This window comes from Gopherus flavomarginatus, chromosome 15 (genome assembly GCF_025201925.1).
Source record: "Gopherus flavomarginatus isolate rGopFla2 chromosome 15, rGopFla2.mat.asm, whole genome shotgun sequence".
In the NCBI taxonomy this organism is placed as follows: Eukaryota; Metazoa; Chordata; order Testudines; family Testudinidae; genus Gopherus; species Gopherus flavomarginatus.
This window is the reverse complement of record NC_066631.1, coordinates 28643823-28660356: the sequence shown is the minus strand read 5'-3', so window position 1 is coordinate 28660356 and position 16534 is coordinate 28643823. Positions and strand designations below refer to the sequence as shown.

At 43.2% G+C, this 16534-nt stretch overlaps 1 protein-coding gene across 2 annotated transcripts in view; it reads right to left on the bottom strand.

The window, feature by feature from the left end:
* Positions 1–11444: 11444 nt before the first annotated feature.
* PTPN11 (protein tyrosine phosphatase non-receptor type 11) overlaps positions 11445–16534 on the bottom strand; it is a 43253-nt gene continuing 38163 nt past the window's right edge. For both annotated transcript variants that reach the window (XM_050924417.1, XM_050924418.1), the window contains one exon: positions 11445–15222. The gene's annotated coding sequence lies outside the window, so the exon portion shown is untranslated. The remainder of the gene's footprint in view (positions 15223–16534) is intronic.

The following is a 16534-nucleotide window of genomic DNA, read 5'->3' as shown; positions in this document are numbered from 1 at the left end:
GATCTGCACTTTGAATGCAGACTTCAGCCCAGTGACTTCATGGGCAGAACTGCAGCGGGATCAATACAGACTAGTCCTGCCTTGGGACCAGCCTGTTTTTTGGCTGTTAAAGAAGGAGCAGCCATTGTCTCCTTAATTATAATGCTGCTGGACAGGACACTGAACTTCATGGACAACTCAATCAGGAGGCGCTTTGCTGGCCAAAGCGACATTCTAGCTCCAGCGGTGGGGTTCTGAGAGGCATCAGGGAAACTAGAGAATGCTGCAGACCAGTACAAGTAAAGTGGTCTGTTTGGTGATGAAGACCAGACAAGCACTTCGCCATCTGGATCCTATTTATCCTCACACACACCCATGAGGTAGGGCAGTGCTGTTATACCCATATCACTGATAGGGGACTGGGGCACAGAAAGATGATGTGACAGGGAGGCTGTGGCAGAGAAGGGAACTGAGCCCACATCTCTGGAGGCCCAGGTCGTGAACCACAAAGAAAGTTAATCTTCACCCAGGGCACTTCAATAAATAAAAGGAGTGGTTTTTTTTTTAAGTGAGACTGTAACCCCATGGCAAAAGGATGTTACTCATTCCCTTAGGTTCCTGCTGGGAATACAGTACAGCCCCATTGTGCAGAGCTGGGTTCGTTAGCTCAAGCAGCAGTGACTCACACTTTGAGCTCTGGGCAGCCCTCGTTCAATCCCCACTGTCAGGCAAGATGGCATTCGTCACACAGACACGTCACACTCGACAGCTAGTGGTTTTATTTAGTCCCAGTGACAGGAGCTGTGGACACACACACAAATCACATCAAACCTATGGAACTACCACGAGCCTGCCTCTCTGGTCAAACATTGCACTGGTTGCTTGTCTTTTCAGGGGTGACTTGTCCAGGCCAAGAATCATGCCTCTGTATGTGCTTGTCCAGCCCTAGCACATTCTAGGCATCGCTTCAATATAAATAATAGAGCTTGTTGCTAACTTTCCAGTAGATGCTTTCCATGCTGATTTGTTTCACACTTCTCTTCCTGGGCTGGAAAATCAACCTTAACATGGCTTTAGTCTCCATGTAAAATCACAGCTGGTTCAAAGACATCCGGCAGCATGAGACTTCCTGGAGTTTGTTCCATGGTGTTTTTACTGGATCAGCAATAGCGGTGTGAATGCCCTGCCTCCTAGCTTCCCACTAGAGGCAGCTAACGTTTCATTAGAGATGTCAACAGGACCAGAACTGGGTCCTTGCTGGAAGTGTCTCCTATTTCCACATCATGATGTACTTAGAATTCCTTATCACTGAAATAAATTAAATACTTAAACACACCAACCTCGAAGAAAAAGACACGTCCATTAGTGACTGAGCTAAAATAGAAGATTAGAAATACTGTCTGCACTCTGCTTTTCACGGTCTTTCCTGAGCCATCACTGATGCTCTGTGCAGGTTTGAAGGCCTGCTTCCGTGTCTCAAATGAGTAATCATGGATCTTCTGTCAGGAGAGATCTAGATCCCCAGGCAGTCTGCTGGGAAGGTAAAAGGACTCAAAATCCTCATCCATGTACAAGCAGCCCATGTTAAGACCATGTTGCAAGCCTGAACACAGCTCTGCTTGGTGTGAATGATCCTTTGCCTTTGGCCACACAGCAAGCAAGACTGAATTTCAATGTACCAACCAAAATGGGTCATTACTTCCTCGAGGGAATCCTAGTTCCAGGGATACCCTCTCCTCCTACACAGCAATGCTGCAAGATAGAAAGAAGCCAGGAGCTCCACACAGGGGCATCCTCTCACCCACACCCTGCTACAACTCCCTTTTGGCCTCTTAGCCAAGACCTCTCCAATCATGGTTACAGGGATTTCTTGGAGTTTATAGTCTCTTCCCTATGTTGATTACAGCCTGTTCTAATTAACCACACTAACAGGCTTCTTGTTTTAAAAGCAAAGTGTGTCTGATTGGATGTCTGTATTAAACAACTCTCAGTAATTACTGGTTTGTTCAGAAGAGGGCAGGAACTCACATGCACTTGGACAATTATCACACGTAAGGGATAAACAGTTATTTAAGTTGACTTGTATGTGATGATATGCAACACTTGCTTTTTCCTCTGGCAAAACTGATCGCCATCAACAGCAGGTATGAAGTAATGACTATATATGAGAGCGCAGCGCTCTGCCCTTTCTCTCACCCCTCCTAGAAGCAACAGTCCAGCTTGCCTGATGAGCCAGACAGAGGAACAACAATTGGCTTAATTTCAGTACATGGTCTGTCTCCTCGCCCCCATCTCCCAACTAAATTATACAGAAATTGTTAAGTCCTATACCAATGAATCAGGGCTCAACAGAACCTTTAAATTTGTTCTGCTTTCTCACAGGAACATGTTGTCCTGAAATTTATAACATTAGGCAGATCTAGGCCTATGAAATGGTCCAAGCCATAGAAATTTACAGTCATCAATAATTTGTACAATAATGAATTGCTATGAATCAAGAGGTTAATCTGCAGACAGATCCTCGTGGAAGCTTTGAAATTTCATATAACAGGTAGCCAAATCTCTTTATTACACAGAGACCATAGTCATGGCATTATTGTAAATGACAGATCGGGAGGCTATGCAGGGAATAGAAAATTGGTGCAGGAGAGCAGGAGCAGGAATTCAACATTAATCAGTGTAAAGGGGGTCTTTTCTGGGATGCAGACTAAAGCAGCAATGCAAAAGAAGCTGGAGCAAAGATGACAATGAGTACCCCCCTCTCTGGCCCATGTGATGGGTAAGGTGCCCAGCTACAGAGAATTCTTACTTGCTAGTTGGTCCTGGAGAACGTGGGTGTGGTTCCGTCTCTCTTTAGGAATCTAGCTCCACCAGCCTTGAACTATACCTAATAGCCACTGATGGACCTATCTTCCATGAACTTTTCTAGTTCTTTTTTGACCCGTTATAGTTTTGCCCTTCAGAACATCCCCTGGCAATGAGCTCTGCAGATTGACTGTGTGTAGTGGGGTGAAGTTACTGCCTTTTACTTAAGCCCAATCCCTATTAATTTCATTAGGCAGCCCCGGGTTCTTATGCTATGTGAAGTGGCAAATAACACTTCCTTATTCACTTTCTCCACATCATTCATGATTTTATAGACCTCTATCGTATCCTCTCTTAGTTGTCTCTATTCCAAGCTGAAAATCCCAGTCTTCTCTTTCCCAGGTTCTGAGGTAGAGGCTCTAACTCCTGGCTAACAAACAATCTGGACCTGCCATAAGCAAGGGCACAAAGACGCTCCCTGGGCCTCAGTTTGAGAGCAAACCATGAGAAGTGTCTGTCCCAGAGCAAAGATTGGAAAGCAGGAGGGTCTGGCTTGGCTTCTTGGTCTCCAGCCAAACCAAGGTGTTACAGTCACAATATTTCCCACAAAGCTGGCTGGTTTGTGTCTTGTTTTTAGTATTAACACGGCTCTCCCTGCTTTCCGTTTCACAGTACGGAGTCAATAGAAGGCATTGAACAGCTTCAAAAGACTCAGCGGAATGAGCGCCCTGTGGTGCAGACAAGTTAATGGATCCAAGCAGTCTGGAGTGCACTTTTATGGAGATCATACCCATTGAAAGAACCACCCCTATCATCAGACGCCTTCCAGAGCAGCAAGGCACCCTGCTAAAATTCAGCACGTGGCGCCCAGCTTTATGAAGAGGAAATGCAGGGTGTGGCTAAGAGCTGCCTTCTTCTCCCTCCACTTGGTGCACGTGAACTATCACCCATACACACAGCAACAGGGAGAGCTGGTGCAACTCTGGGCTAAATAAGCGTGGACTGGGTGTGAGTTCTGGATCTTAAAAGAGCTTGACACCAGATTTTGGCTCCACTCGGAAGATGCTGAACCTGACCAGGATGGGTGTCCAGGTTTGTATGTTGATGTAGCAGGGTGCGCAAACCCCCGAGCTGCCAGGCAATGGTTCATGAACTGCTGTAGGCACAAGCAGTCCCACCCTGTCACTTCTGTAAGGTGTATCAGGCCTGGTGGTAGGGCATAAAATGGGAAAACCCAGCTCACACAGGAACAGACCTTCGAACCCCAGCTCCCAGAGAAGGGCATGGCTGAGGACAGGGACTGCTCACACAACCACTGCCTGTCTGAGCCCCTGAAGGGAAGATGGGCCAGACCCTGAAGAATTACTGTAAGACTTTTAGAAGTGATCTGTCAGAGGGCACTGCACAACGACCTGCTGCAAGCTCCATGAGGGGAGGGAAGCCAGCTGCCGGCTTGTTGCAGTGGGTTGTTCTCCTTTTCAGACCTTTCATAGCCTTGGACGGGAAAGACTCTTGCAGTCCTCCTCACCCAGACCCGTGCTGCCAACAGCCCGGACCCAGAGTCCTGGAGGCCAGGTGAGTGCAGGGCCAAGGGGGCATTCTGGGAGACCATGTCAATGACCATTGAACTGCAAACACCCAGCTCATTGCTGGACATGATCACCAGCAGGAACACTCCTCACGTGTCATGGAACAGGACAAAGACATTATTTACGCAGCCTACAATCAAGCAAGTTCCTGGAAACTGAGCAATGATTTAGATGCTGAGAAACCCATTTTACTTTGGAGTCTGCTACTCTCCAGTGGAGGTGTGAAGAAACATTGCCATGTTCTCTTGCCTGCGCAGTTGCTGCTAGTTAAACTGTTTACATTTCAAAAGCACCTTCTGTCCCAAAATTCCTCACAAATCACATTTCCAAGCCCCCACCAAATTCAGATACTTCTGGATGGAGAACATCTAGCAGGTAAATCATTGACCCACTGCCCGTTACAGCATGGAGAGAAAGTGAAACAACCAGAGCAAACTATGTTACCTCTTATGAGGAGCCATGAGAGCCTGAATACATATGCACAAGAGACAGGACCTCAGCTTTTCAGGTGCCTCTGAGGAACAAACTGTAAATGGCATGGTACTCATTTTTATGAATGACTGAGTCAACCATCTGGGAGCTGAACTGCTTGGTTCCCGGATCATGGGAATTTCAAAATTGCTGCTTCAATAACTAATCCATCCTATTCCAACTATTTAGGAGAAGGGAACTGCCTCCATGTATGAGCGAGACAAGGTGGGGGAGGTAGTATCTTTTATTGGAGCAACTTCTGTTGGTGACAGAGACGAGCTTTCGAGCTTACACAGAGCTCTTCTTCAGAGGCATTGCATTTCTCACGTTTGTTTCCTGCCTCTGGAATCAAGTTGTCTTTTGTGACACTGGCTCTTTTGCACATCAGACTTTTAGAGGGGAGGGATAGCTCAGTGGTTTGAGCATTGGCCTGCAAAACCCAGGGTTGAGAGTTCAATCCTTGGAGGGGGCCACCTAGCGATCTGGGGCAAAATCAGTACTTGGTTCTGCTAGTAAAGGCAGGAGGCTGGACTCAATGACCTTTCGGGGTCCCTTCCAGCTCTATGAGATAGGTATATCTCATATATTCTTCGTTGTAGCAAAGTTCAGGCAGGGAGCAGCACACACACAGTATTGGGAAAGACAGCAGGAGCCCACAGTGACGGTTTATCCCAAATGCATAACATGTACATTACTGAGTCAGTTTGGTTCACTGGTGATGCAAAACTGGAAGCACCATGTTCAGCCAGAGGCACAAAACAAAAAATGCAAGAGCTGGTACCAGAAATTCAGATGATGCATATGCACTGTGACAAAGCTCTGAGCCTGTATTGGTGGGTCCTGTGCTTCCTGGTGGATACCATGGCCTCAGAAGCTGGCTAAGGCCCTAATGTGACCTCCCTTTCCCAGTGTGGTGGCAAAGGTTACAGCTTATTGAGCTATTTTCATCACAGGATGGTATGGGAGGTGGGAAGGTGGAATACCCAGAGTCCCTGTTGCTCCGTAGGCACCATTTGGTCTCCTGCCTGGACCAAAGCCTGTTTCCCCTTTCAAAGGGATCGCTGTAGATCATGCAGGGTGGAAAGGAGGGAACTGGGCCTGCCCTCTACTCCATGTTCCAGCCCAGGGACCCTAATGATAGCAGCTGTTAGCAGGTTCTCTCCTCCAATGACACTGCTTTGATTCCCTGGGTCACTTCCCCATGGTCCCTTTTTCCAAGTTTCACCCTTACCTCAGGGCTCAGTAATGCTTCCTCTCCTCCAGCTCCTTTCACCTGGGCTCCTCCCGAGAGAACTGGAAAAGGGAGCTTTTAAAGCAGTATAAGTTGGACCTTAATTGGTTCCAGCTGTCTCCATTAGCCTAACAGTCTTAACTGACCCTTTGTCAGTTAATTGAGATCAGGTGCCGGCATTAGCCTAACGACCTTAACTGGTTAACTTGGCATCAGGTGTCTTGATTGGCCTGGAGCAGCCCTTGTTTGGCTATCCAGGGAACAGGGACCTGCTCATTCTGAGGCTGATATACCTGCCTTCCGCTACCCTCTTACACCCTTCTGGCCTGAGTCCATCACAATATACACACACACACACACACAGTTGTCTTAAGTATTTAATTAAGTAGGGGAAAAAATAGACAATTTAACATGCCAAAGCTGCAGATTTCACCCTTCAGAGCTTGTCCTTTATCTAAAATGCAACTGAAAATATTCTTCGACAATAAGATATATAGTCTCCATTAAGATTTTACTAGGGACACTATGTTTTCCCCACCCAGGTTCTTGTTGTTATGGTGGAACAACAAAAAGCTGAACATTTTCTATAAAACTTTGATTTACAACATGAAGAAAATTAATTAAAAATACCAACACAAGATTTGCTATCCTTGGGGAGGGCTAAACCAGCAGTATCATCGACAGTGAGTATCATCAATCAGTATAGCGAAGGTAGCCAGCTGGTGAGCTGCTTTGCTTACTTGGTCTGAAGCAGCAGCCAGGATGTAGCCATTGGTTATTTTAAGAATGTTTAACCCCTCTCCCTGTAAGAGCCTTAAGGGGAAAGCAGGAGCACAAGACCTGCCAGTTTGATAACCACAACCTCTTGTGCTTCTTAACTATTTTTTCTCTCTCCTGTTTCGGTTAAAGCAGGAAATGGGAAGCTGTATAACTATCATTGATACAAGGTGGATGTCTCTCAGACCCTGGGACCACCACAGTTACAACAACTCAGCACGTATCATTTACGCATGTTGTTGACCAATAGGCCAAAGGGCCTATTGTTAAACAAAGGCCTATTCACTTGAGCAAAACCCCGAGTAAGCTTTAAAAATAGTATGTAATCCTAATGTTAAATTGTGTCGCCTTTATTAGGAATGAAAAATATGCAACATGTACCAGACAAAGGAAACACGCACAACAGCATGCAGATAAAAGGGAAGTTATAGATAGTAAGTTTGCATTATTGATAAGAGCAAACAGAAATGGGCTCGGACGGTCGTCAGCTGCAAATGTGGTTCCATGACTACTGAGTACTGAATCTCGCTCCTTGTTATGTGCTATTCTTAAATAATAAAAGCAACTTATTAATAAGGCAACCAAGCTTCACTAATCCTGCCTGTTTTATTGTAACTAAGACCAGACTACTAATCAATGTATTTTACATATGAAGGTAACAATGCATCATGCTGTATAGACAAATAGGAGATTGGACTGTAAACTAAGCTTAGACATAACACAATTACTAGATGTTAAGACCCAAAGGGACCATTATGGTAACTTCCTGTATAACAAAGGGCAGAAAATTTTACCCACCCACTGAGCAATGAGACCAACAAGGAGAAGAGGGGAGAGAGGGGAAAGCATTATGACAAGGTCCACAGGATCTCCCTTATGTTAGGGGTAGATGTACTTATAGTTCAGAGAAATAGCACGGTGTAAAAATGACATGTGAAGTACAGCAGAGCATATGACCTCTCAACGACATTCCTCAAGAGAGCTGTGTTCCCTTCACTTGCAGAGTTTTGCTCAATGAACTGTTATGAACCCTACTCCATGGTCAGACATGTGCCTACGGTGGCTCTGGAAGTCACCTCCTTAGATGACTTTTAATGGTAACTTCTCCCACAACTATCATGAAGAGAGATTTATACATATTTTATGTTTGCCCTTTAAAAAAATGCAGACAAAGTTTCAGGCAGATGAAGCAGGGACACTATACAACATGCCTGAAGATGGTTATAAAAACAAAGAGACTAGGTGTTGGTGTGCTTAAAGGCTCAGACTGATGTAGTGTACGACTTAACATGAAAAGTACGTCATCCTGGAAACAAATTAGCAGCCTCTTGACTTACGCTGGCTGTGCTTAACAGCAAATAAGCTGGGTAAAAGATACCTTCATTTTCCACCTTTCTGAAATCCAACGGCCCTTTCAGGTTTCTTTTGTTACCTATATGGTTGTATGACCCTTTGTACAGGTAAATGTATACAGAAATATCAGTGCAATCCATCTTTCAAAGTATCCCACCCTGAACACTAGAGGACAGGTTTTTAAAGGTATTAAGGCAGGGGTGGCCAACCTGTAGCTCCAGAGCCACATGTGTCTCCTTGTATAGGAACCAACTCTGGGGCTGCAGCCACAGGTGCCAACTTTCCAATGTGCCCAAGGGGGGGGAGGGGAGTGCTCACTGCCCAACCCCTGCCTCTGCCACAGGCCCTGCCCCCACTCCACCCCTTCCTCTGAGCCTGCCGTGCCCTTATTCCTTCCCACCCCCCACACCACAAAACAGCTGACCGGGAGGTGTGTGAAGTGAGGGGAGATACTGATTGGCGGGGCTGCTGGTGGGTGGGAGGCACTCGGAGCGGTGGGGGAAGCTGCTGATGTATTACTGTGGCTCTTTGGCAATGTACATTGGTAAATTCTGGCTCCTTCTCAGGCTCAGCTTGGCCACCCCTGTATTAAGGCATTGATGTACTCAGCATGGCAACACCTAACTGATGTAAAAGCAGCAAAGAATCCTGTGGCACCTTATAGACTAACAGACGTTTTGGAGCATGAGCTTTCGTGGGTGAATACCCACTTCCTCAGATTCCACGAAAGCTCATGCTCCAAAACGTCTGTTAGTCTATAAGGTGCCACAGGATTCTTTGCTGCTTTTACAGATCCAGACTAACACGGCTGCCCTCTGATACCTAACTGATGTAGGAACCTAAACCTCATTTCCCAGATGAATTAAGGCACTCAGGAACCAAAACCCCCTTGACAGTAAATGGGATTTTGGTCACTAAGCACCTAAATCTCTCCTGAAAATTAATTTTGGCTCCTAAACCACCTAGACATTGCAATGCTGAGTGCAGCAACACTGGGCCTAATTTCCTGTAACATATAGTTTCTACCAAAGACAGGACAGGTGGGTAGTCTCAAGGGGAAAGACAACAATATTGTCATTAACTAGTTAACCAGCCATCTAGGTATTTGTATTTTTGTTCGTTCATCAGCACTGTATCAGAACATGAGGGGGAACCCTCAGGGAAGCTCAGTATTTTCCTGTAACTTATCAGATATTCACTTGTATCATAGTAAAGCCTAAAGGGTTCAGTGAGAGGGCCTCAGTGTGCAAGATGACTGCACACACCTGTAGTAAAGAAATAGTCACTGCCCAACAGGGCTCATAATCTTAGTTACTGACAAGCTGCAACTAGCGGATGATACAAATGAGTGGAGATTGGTGGGGCGGTCAAAGTAAAAGGAGCCTGTTTGTACTTAGAGTAGCTGGGTGTGTAACATATTGAGCAGCAGGATGGGGTGTTAAGGAGTTTGGTTCACATCTATAAAACAGATTGAGACAATAAGTGTGGGAGGAAAGATATTACTAGAAGCTGTCCAGGGAAGTCATGGGGCGAAGGTCAGAGGAACAGGATAGGAGCCATTATTATAACTGTCTAAATCTCAGCCCAATACCTTGACCATAAGGACAATCATTCCTTTGCTGATCATTTCGATTCTGAAGTACAGTTCTCAAACCGGACCGAATCACTCCAGCCCCCGAAGTGGCAGGCATTTCTCATGTAATACACAAAGGTGGAGCCAAACCCAATGCATCCATGTTAGATACATTCATTCAGGATTATAATCTTAAAACGGAGATGCTCTACCTGGCTACTGTCCTCATTTGAATTGCGCTTGTGTTTAAACCCACAAGGGTTCTAACAGGGGAGATCTGCTTTCTTCCCGATATTTCAGTGGATTATTTTTATGCCTTTCCATTGCTTTGAGACTGAGCTTGTTTTACAACAAACTGGGCTGATATTTGCTGTGTGTCCAATTGGCATCTCCTCACGCTGTCCATATTGCAACACAGCGCCTGCTTCTTAAAGAGCACAGATTGGCTCATTTGTATTTCCACAGATCAGCATCTGTGAGCACAATCTACCAAGGGGTTTAAATCAGTATCATCGTTCCATTCACTAGAATTAGTTCCTATTACTGTGAAACAGACTCAGTGTTGCAGGCTGCCTGGTTCTGGAGAGCCAATAATGGTAACAAAACGCCTAGTAAGAGTTGTTCCTAGTTGCTTTTATGGTGTGATACTGCCTGGGCTGGCAGGCCTAAAATTAGACCAAGCTGCTGTATTTTGACTTGGGGGCATGTGTATCCTCCGCTCCACTCCAGGGCCCAGGCAGAGCACTGGATTTTAAATGTACCCTGCTCCAAGTGCTTCGGAGAGCCGAGGATTTCAATAGCTTCTGAAGTGCTGCAGTAGCAGCTGGCAGAAAGGAGCCTGAGGTGCAGCACAGCTCCTACAGAAGCACCAGCACCTCCTCTGAATCAGTGCGTGGAGCTGGCACACAAGGACCCAGGGTGCATCAGAGCCCTGAAGACGTGAGCTCTACAATCCGACATCTCTGCAAGCAACAAGGAAGCAGCTCAGAGAAGAAAGCATCAGCAATAAATGAAAGCAGCAGCTTCCCTCCCCCTACGGAACTCAGCTGAAGTCCCCAGATACACAAAGGGAGGGGTGGGACAGCTGTTCTCTCTTCTCTTCCCCATTGAACTTTATATTCCCTTCGCCCTTTCAAAGGGTTCAGTAACACATTAAACATTCAGCTGGAGAGGAAGCTATTGCCCATCATGGCTTTAGGGATTTTCCCTGCACTATCTGAATGCAAACAGCAGCAGCCTTACACAGGTCCAGTCAACCAGGCAAGAGTCCACAAAGGGAGAGGAGGGAAATCAGACTCTCTTGTAGATGTCCAATGAGGTGCACACACAAAAAATCACAGGCCTCTGGAAGTTACCTGGATGAGTTGTACCGAGGTAGAAGTGAGTGTTTTGCTACAGGGCTATCCAATTTGCGGTGGGCAGTAAAAGCAGTGGGTTAATAACACTGAAATACTATATATTACAAAAGAAGCTTGGCTACGCTCAAGCTCTTCTTGTAGGGTGCAAAGACCCTCTACATAACACAGAGCTACACCATGGAGGGAGGTTGACTGGAATTAGATGAGAAATGCTTCCCAGTCTAGAGTGGGGGTTACCTAACGAAAGAAACCTTGACTTTAATATAAGCGCTACAGAAAAAGAATTGGAGTAATGGTCCAAAACCATCTTATAAGAAAAATTAGTTTTATTCCTAATTTTTAATTCTGCTGTTTACAAATACGCTTTTATTCTGATAATATAACCTTGCAGCAATAAAAATCACAGCGCAGCTCGCAAAGCAGCTGAACTAACACCCAGAAATACCAGCAGGGAAAACAATGAACAACCACTAGTATTTCTATACATGAGCTATTCTTTTAATGTCACATTTTGACAATTGTAAATGATCTACAGAATGTACGTGGGCAAAAGGCAATAAGTGAGTCTTTTGAAACACTAAATGTATAATAAAACAGCGCATCATTATTAACATTTACATGATTCACATCAAATTGATGACACCCTAAATGTCCTCCTTTTAAAGGATAGAGATTTTCAATAAAATATTACATTTCATTTAATACTCTGGTACAATACTTCATACGTTGCAGGAAAAAATAAATGTACGGTCTAGTCCACCTAATAAAGGATCTTTTTCCATTAGCCTTTAGTACTGTAATAAAAAAATCACAATAGTGTCATAAATAACCAGGTCTGCAATTAATTACATGTTTTGCTATTTTAAAATGAAAAAAAATTAAAAATTAATTTGAAATAATGAAGTTATGAAAAATTGTCCTAGTACCAACTGTTTGACTTATCCCATCCCTACAATGAAAAATGAAACAAGTTTTATAGCTAGGATACAGCTAATGAAGTTGTATTTTTGAACATATATCCCTCAAGAGAAAAAAAGTTTGGTCAATAGAAGAACTAATCAGTCCTAATAAAGGTTACCTGAAATGAAAGTGTATGCTATAAAACATTCAGTAAATGAGGGTCTGCAGCAGATTCTTGCTGACATACAATACTGTGCCTTTGGAATTGGTTTCAATTTCCCTTGTGGTATAAAGTCTTCTACAATAGACAATTCAAAACTGCATCCCTTTTCCATTCCATTGTTACAGCAATAGCTTGTAGAGTGATGTTAAATTAGTTTTTAAAAACCCACTAAAAATACACGAAACCCAAGTATCCATTTTTCCCCTGTACCACAGAACATTTTTATCTTTTGTTTGATTTGTAATAAAACAACCAATGTTTAAAATAATATTAAAAGAGAAAGTCACACTAAGAGTTACCCCTCTGTCGGCTATGTTTGAAAGGCAGCTGGTTTGTAACTTGCAAGATCCCCTCTTTGGTTTTCAGCAGGGCCAGACACTCCAATTAAAAAGAAACAGCTCTCTCTAGCACACAATCTTTTGGAATCTTTTCTAATTTAAAAAAAAAAAACCCAACAAAAAAAAACATTCATCCATCATCTGCTCCCTAAGATTAACACACATTCTAGACAAATGAGATGACCCCAGTTCCAAGAACAAATAATTACAGAGCTGAGTTCCACAGATTTTAAATGCTATCTTACGATAGGCAGCTTTATGCTGAATACATCACCATGTTACTGGCTGCAGCCAATACAAGTCAATCTTTAGGACAGGTCACATTAGTGCAGTTCATAAGCTACTGCTTAGAGGATCTTCCTTTGAACTTTAATTTTGGTACAAAGCATTTTTAATTCTGAACATGCACTTCATTTCCTACTGATTTAAAACCTGGCAGCATCCAAGGAAATATAGCACCGCAAAATGCTACACAAAATTTTCAATTAACAGATATTTAGACTTATTGAATTACTGAATCCAAAAACACAACTCGGCACTTAAATGATCCCTATTTAAACTTCGCAGAAAAAGCCAACATGATGAAACTGTACACGGAGGCTGGGGAAGGAAGGTGATCAAAAGCAAATATTCTATTTGTGACTGAATGAACACAAGTAGATGAAAACTGACCATCCTTTCACCAAGCCTTAAAAATTTTAGATCTACAGAGGGTACAAATATTATAGACTGTGCTAGAGATAATGACATTAAGACACAAATATTATGGTGTGTTGGTGACAGGAGTTCCAAGACCAGAAGACAAGAGGTATTATAACAAAGTACAAGAGGCAAAGTAACGAAGTTCAGCTTAAAGTTAAGATGCGCCTTCATTCAATTCAGAAAAAACACAAAATGTGAAGCATTTGACTTTGCAAAGCATTCTCAGGGAAAGCTAATGCAATCCCCACATGAATGTAGGGAACACAAATGCTGCACTAATTACATTCCAGGCTTTTGTGTAATTTCCCTAATATGACCAATAATGTAACTTAATTACTCGTGCACCCTTACTGCACATACAGAAATGCAACACAGTGATTACCATTATCTGCATACTCTAAATAAAAATGATGATCATTCCTCAATACCAGCTGGTGGCTTCCCCATAATTCTCAGAACTCCACCAGCAGTGAGAGGAAAGATGCTGCTAAGACACCACTGGTACCTACTCCTCGAGCCTGATCCTGCCATGAGCACACACTCAGCTACTATAGGCTCCAATGGGAGATCCAGATTCAGACAACAGGATAGGGCAAAGTTTCTTTAATGCAGGAAACTGAGAAGTGTTTACAGCCCTTCTTCTGCAGATGAAGAAACCCAGATAACTGTGGCACTACAACAGCATCTCTCACTGCTGGTGTCATTCTGGGAGGATTTTGTTTCAGTAATAACAATCAAAAAAGTGTTTTTAGAGATAGATGCAGTATTTTTTTTTTTTTAATTAAAACATGGACAGCAAATTGGATGTGGCTCTGAAAGGCACTTTAGGCAGAATGTTAATGAAACTCCTGCCTGATGAAATAGATCAGAACAAGCTGCTGTTGACTGGTGCCTGCGCTGCCCTTTTCACTAAGGCAATTTTAGGTGATAGCTAGTTTCCATGTAGTCCTTTTCTCCAGGCTACCTTCGTTAGTGTAAGGCCTTATTGAGAACCAGAAGGCCCAATAACTGTATTTTTTAAGATGAGGTTCACTTCAGCCTAAGATAACAGCCTGCACAGGGGGTTACTTGTTTCATTGTTTTAATACGATGTCAAGTGTCACTGTGGAGCTTCCTAAAATGTCTCAACTCCACAGGTCAGATCTCCGGCTTAATAAATGAACACTGAAAAATTAACACAGGCAGCGTCCCCACGGCTGCTAGACAGCTGCCTCTTTTTTTTTTTTTTTGGACAGAGTGGCTGTAAATTGGTATCTTGGGTACAGGTCATCTAGAGAACGTTCTAGTCTGATGCTAAGGCTACTTTTTGTAGTTACTCAAAAATAGCCCATCCAGCAACTCAGCTGAGAAGTAATCAAAGCCATCAGCTGTCACAAAAAACATCTTCATATCAAAGATTAACTGCTCACCCCCGTCAAATTCAGACCAAGTTTGAAATGCACTAGGACTAATTTTATCATGTAGCTGACTATTAATGTGGGTGATCCACTGTCTTCAAACAATCAAGAATTGTTCCCATTAGTATTTTATATTTATATAATGAATTTACCCACATCACTGCTTCCCCACTCAAAAAAAAAGAAATCCCCACAGCTGCTCTGATAAGAAATAATGCTAATAACCAGATTTTGAAACAAAAACGCTATCTGCCCCAGCCTGACAGTTGGCTGGATTCACAATTAAGATTCTACAAAATATCTTTCTACATTGTAGAGAGGATATTCTTCTTATCTGAAAAATGAGCAATTGTAAATCAGGTATTGGAGAGAAAGGCTATCATGATCTTTAGATGGTCTTAAGTTTTGCTTATTATTGAAGGGTTAAACACCATAAATAGAAAGGTACCAAGCCTTCAAAGTTCATTCTTCATGTGAAGCTAGCTCCATCTCTTTCTTGACCTTTTTTAAAAAACAATTTTCACTTCTGGGAAAGGGAAAAAAATTAAAAGCTCGTTAGAAACATATCCTATAATAATTCATCATTCTGAACTTACATGGAAATACTTCATTTTGACACTTAAACAGCAGTGATTGATATTTTAGATCTAAAATATCAGATGGAATTTCACACAACTAGAGGCATCCATCAGTTTGAAGAGACATAGTCTGGTCTTCTCCCAACTTTCACGCGGAGTGGCGTATCCCATCTTTTCCACGTTCACTTTACAGTTGTGAACATGTTCTATCAAAGGGACAGAGACAGGTTGGAAGTCCTTTTTTTAAGCAAAAAAGGAAGAAGATTTACCAACTTCTTAGAGCAGAAGCTGACAGAATCAAGATCTAATTTACTTTTCAACATTTACGCTGTTCACTTTGCATTTCAGATGGCCTGGACAATAAAAAGCCTAAACTGTTAATTCTTGAACGGGTCACCATAAGGTAGCTTTGGCCCAAAACATAAGAATGAATCAAAAGGATATAGAAACCTAACTTTAGAATAAAGTTCATTTAAAACGTAAAGTCAAATTGCAACGTTTCCAATTGAGAACTGCAGCGCTAGGCTAGTTTATGAGAACCAGAAAGAGTGAAACACATATATTCAATTACATCTGAGTGGGGAGCAGGCAAAAAATGATCGGTATTGCAATATAGCGCAAGACAAAATCCAAGTACTTATCCGAGTGATGGTAAGGGTTTAGTTTAGTGATATTAGATGAAGACCCTTCACTTCCTACTCCAGAGCCTTGGCTCCAATCTGCCCATAACTGGCAGTGACTGAAAGTCATTCGCATCCAATTGTGACCTGAAGTCAGTTAGTGGTTTCAGTCCTGTTCCTTGCGGACACCTGTCCACATCATACAAACATAGATGGCACTTTTCTGACAGTGTTAGTACAGGCCAAGGATTAGACAGCCTGCTGCCTTGCCTCTTTAGGTGGTCTCCAAGTCCCTAGCGTAGGCCAGGACCAAAGCATACTTGCAAAGCAGCGTGGGCAAGCTTACATTGCAGCTGTCTATGTTGGATCTGTTCCAGAGATAGAATGTTTTAGTCTTCAGGACTATCTATGGAATATCTTCTGCAAGCCCCCAGTTCACATAAATTTAAAGGAAAGAATTCTAATTCCAACACACAGAACTCAGGCCATTCAGAGCAAAGACCAGAGATCAGAGCGAATATTCCATCTTTCTTATGAAGTCAGAAGGCAAACTCGCATTGTAAGTTAAAATTGGTTTTAGTAGTTAACTCCCTTCAGGGCTGAGTGGGTGGCAATACATAAGTTAGAGGATTTTAAGATG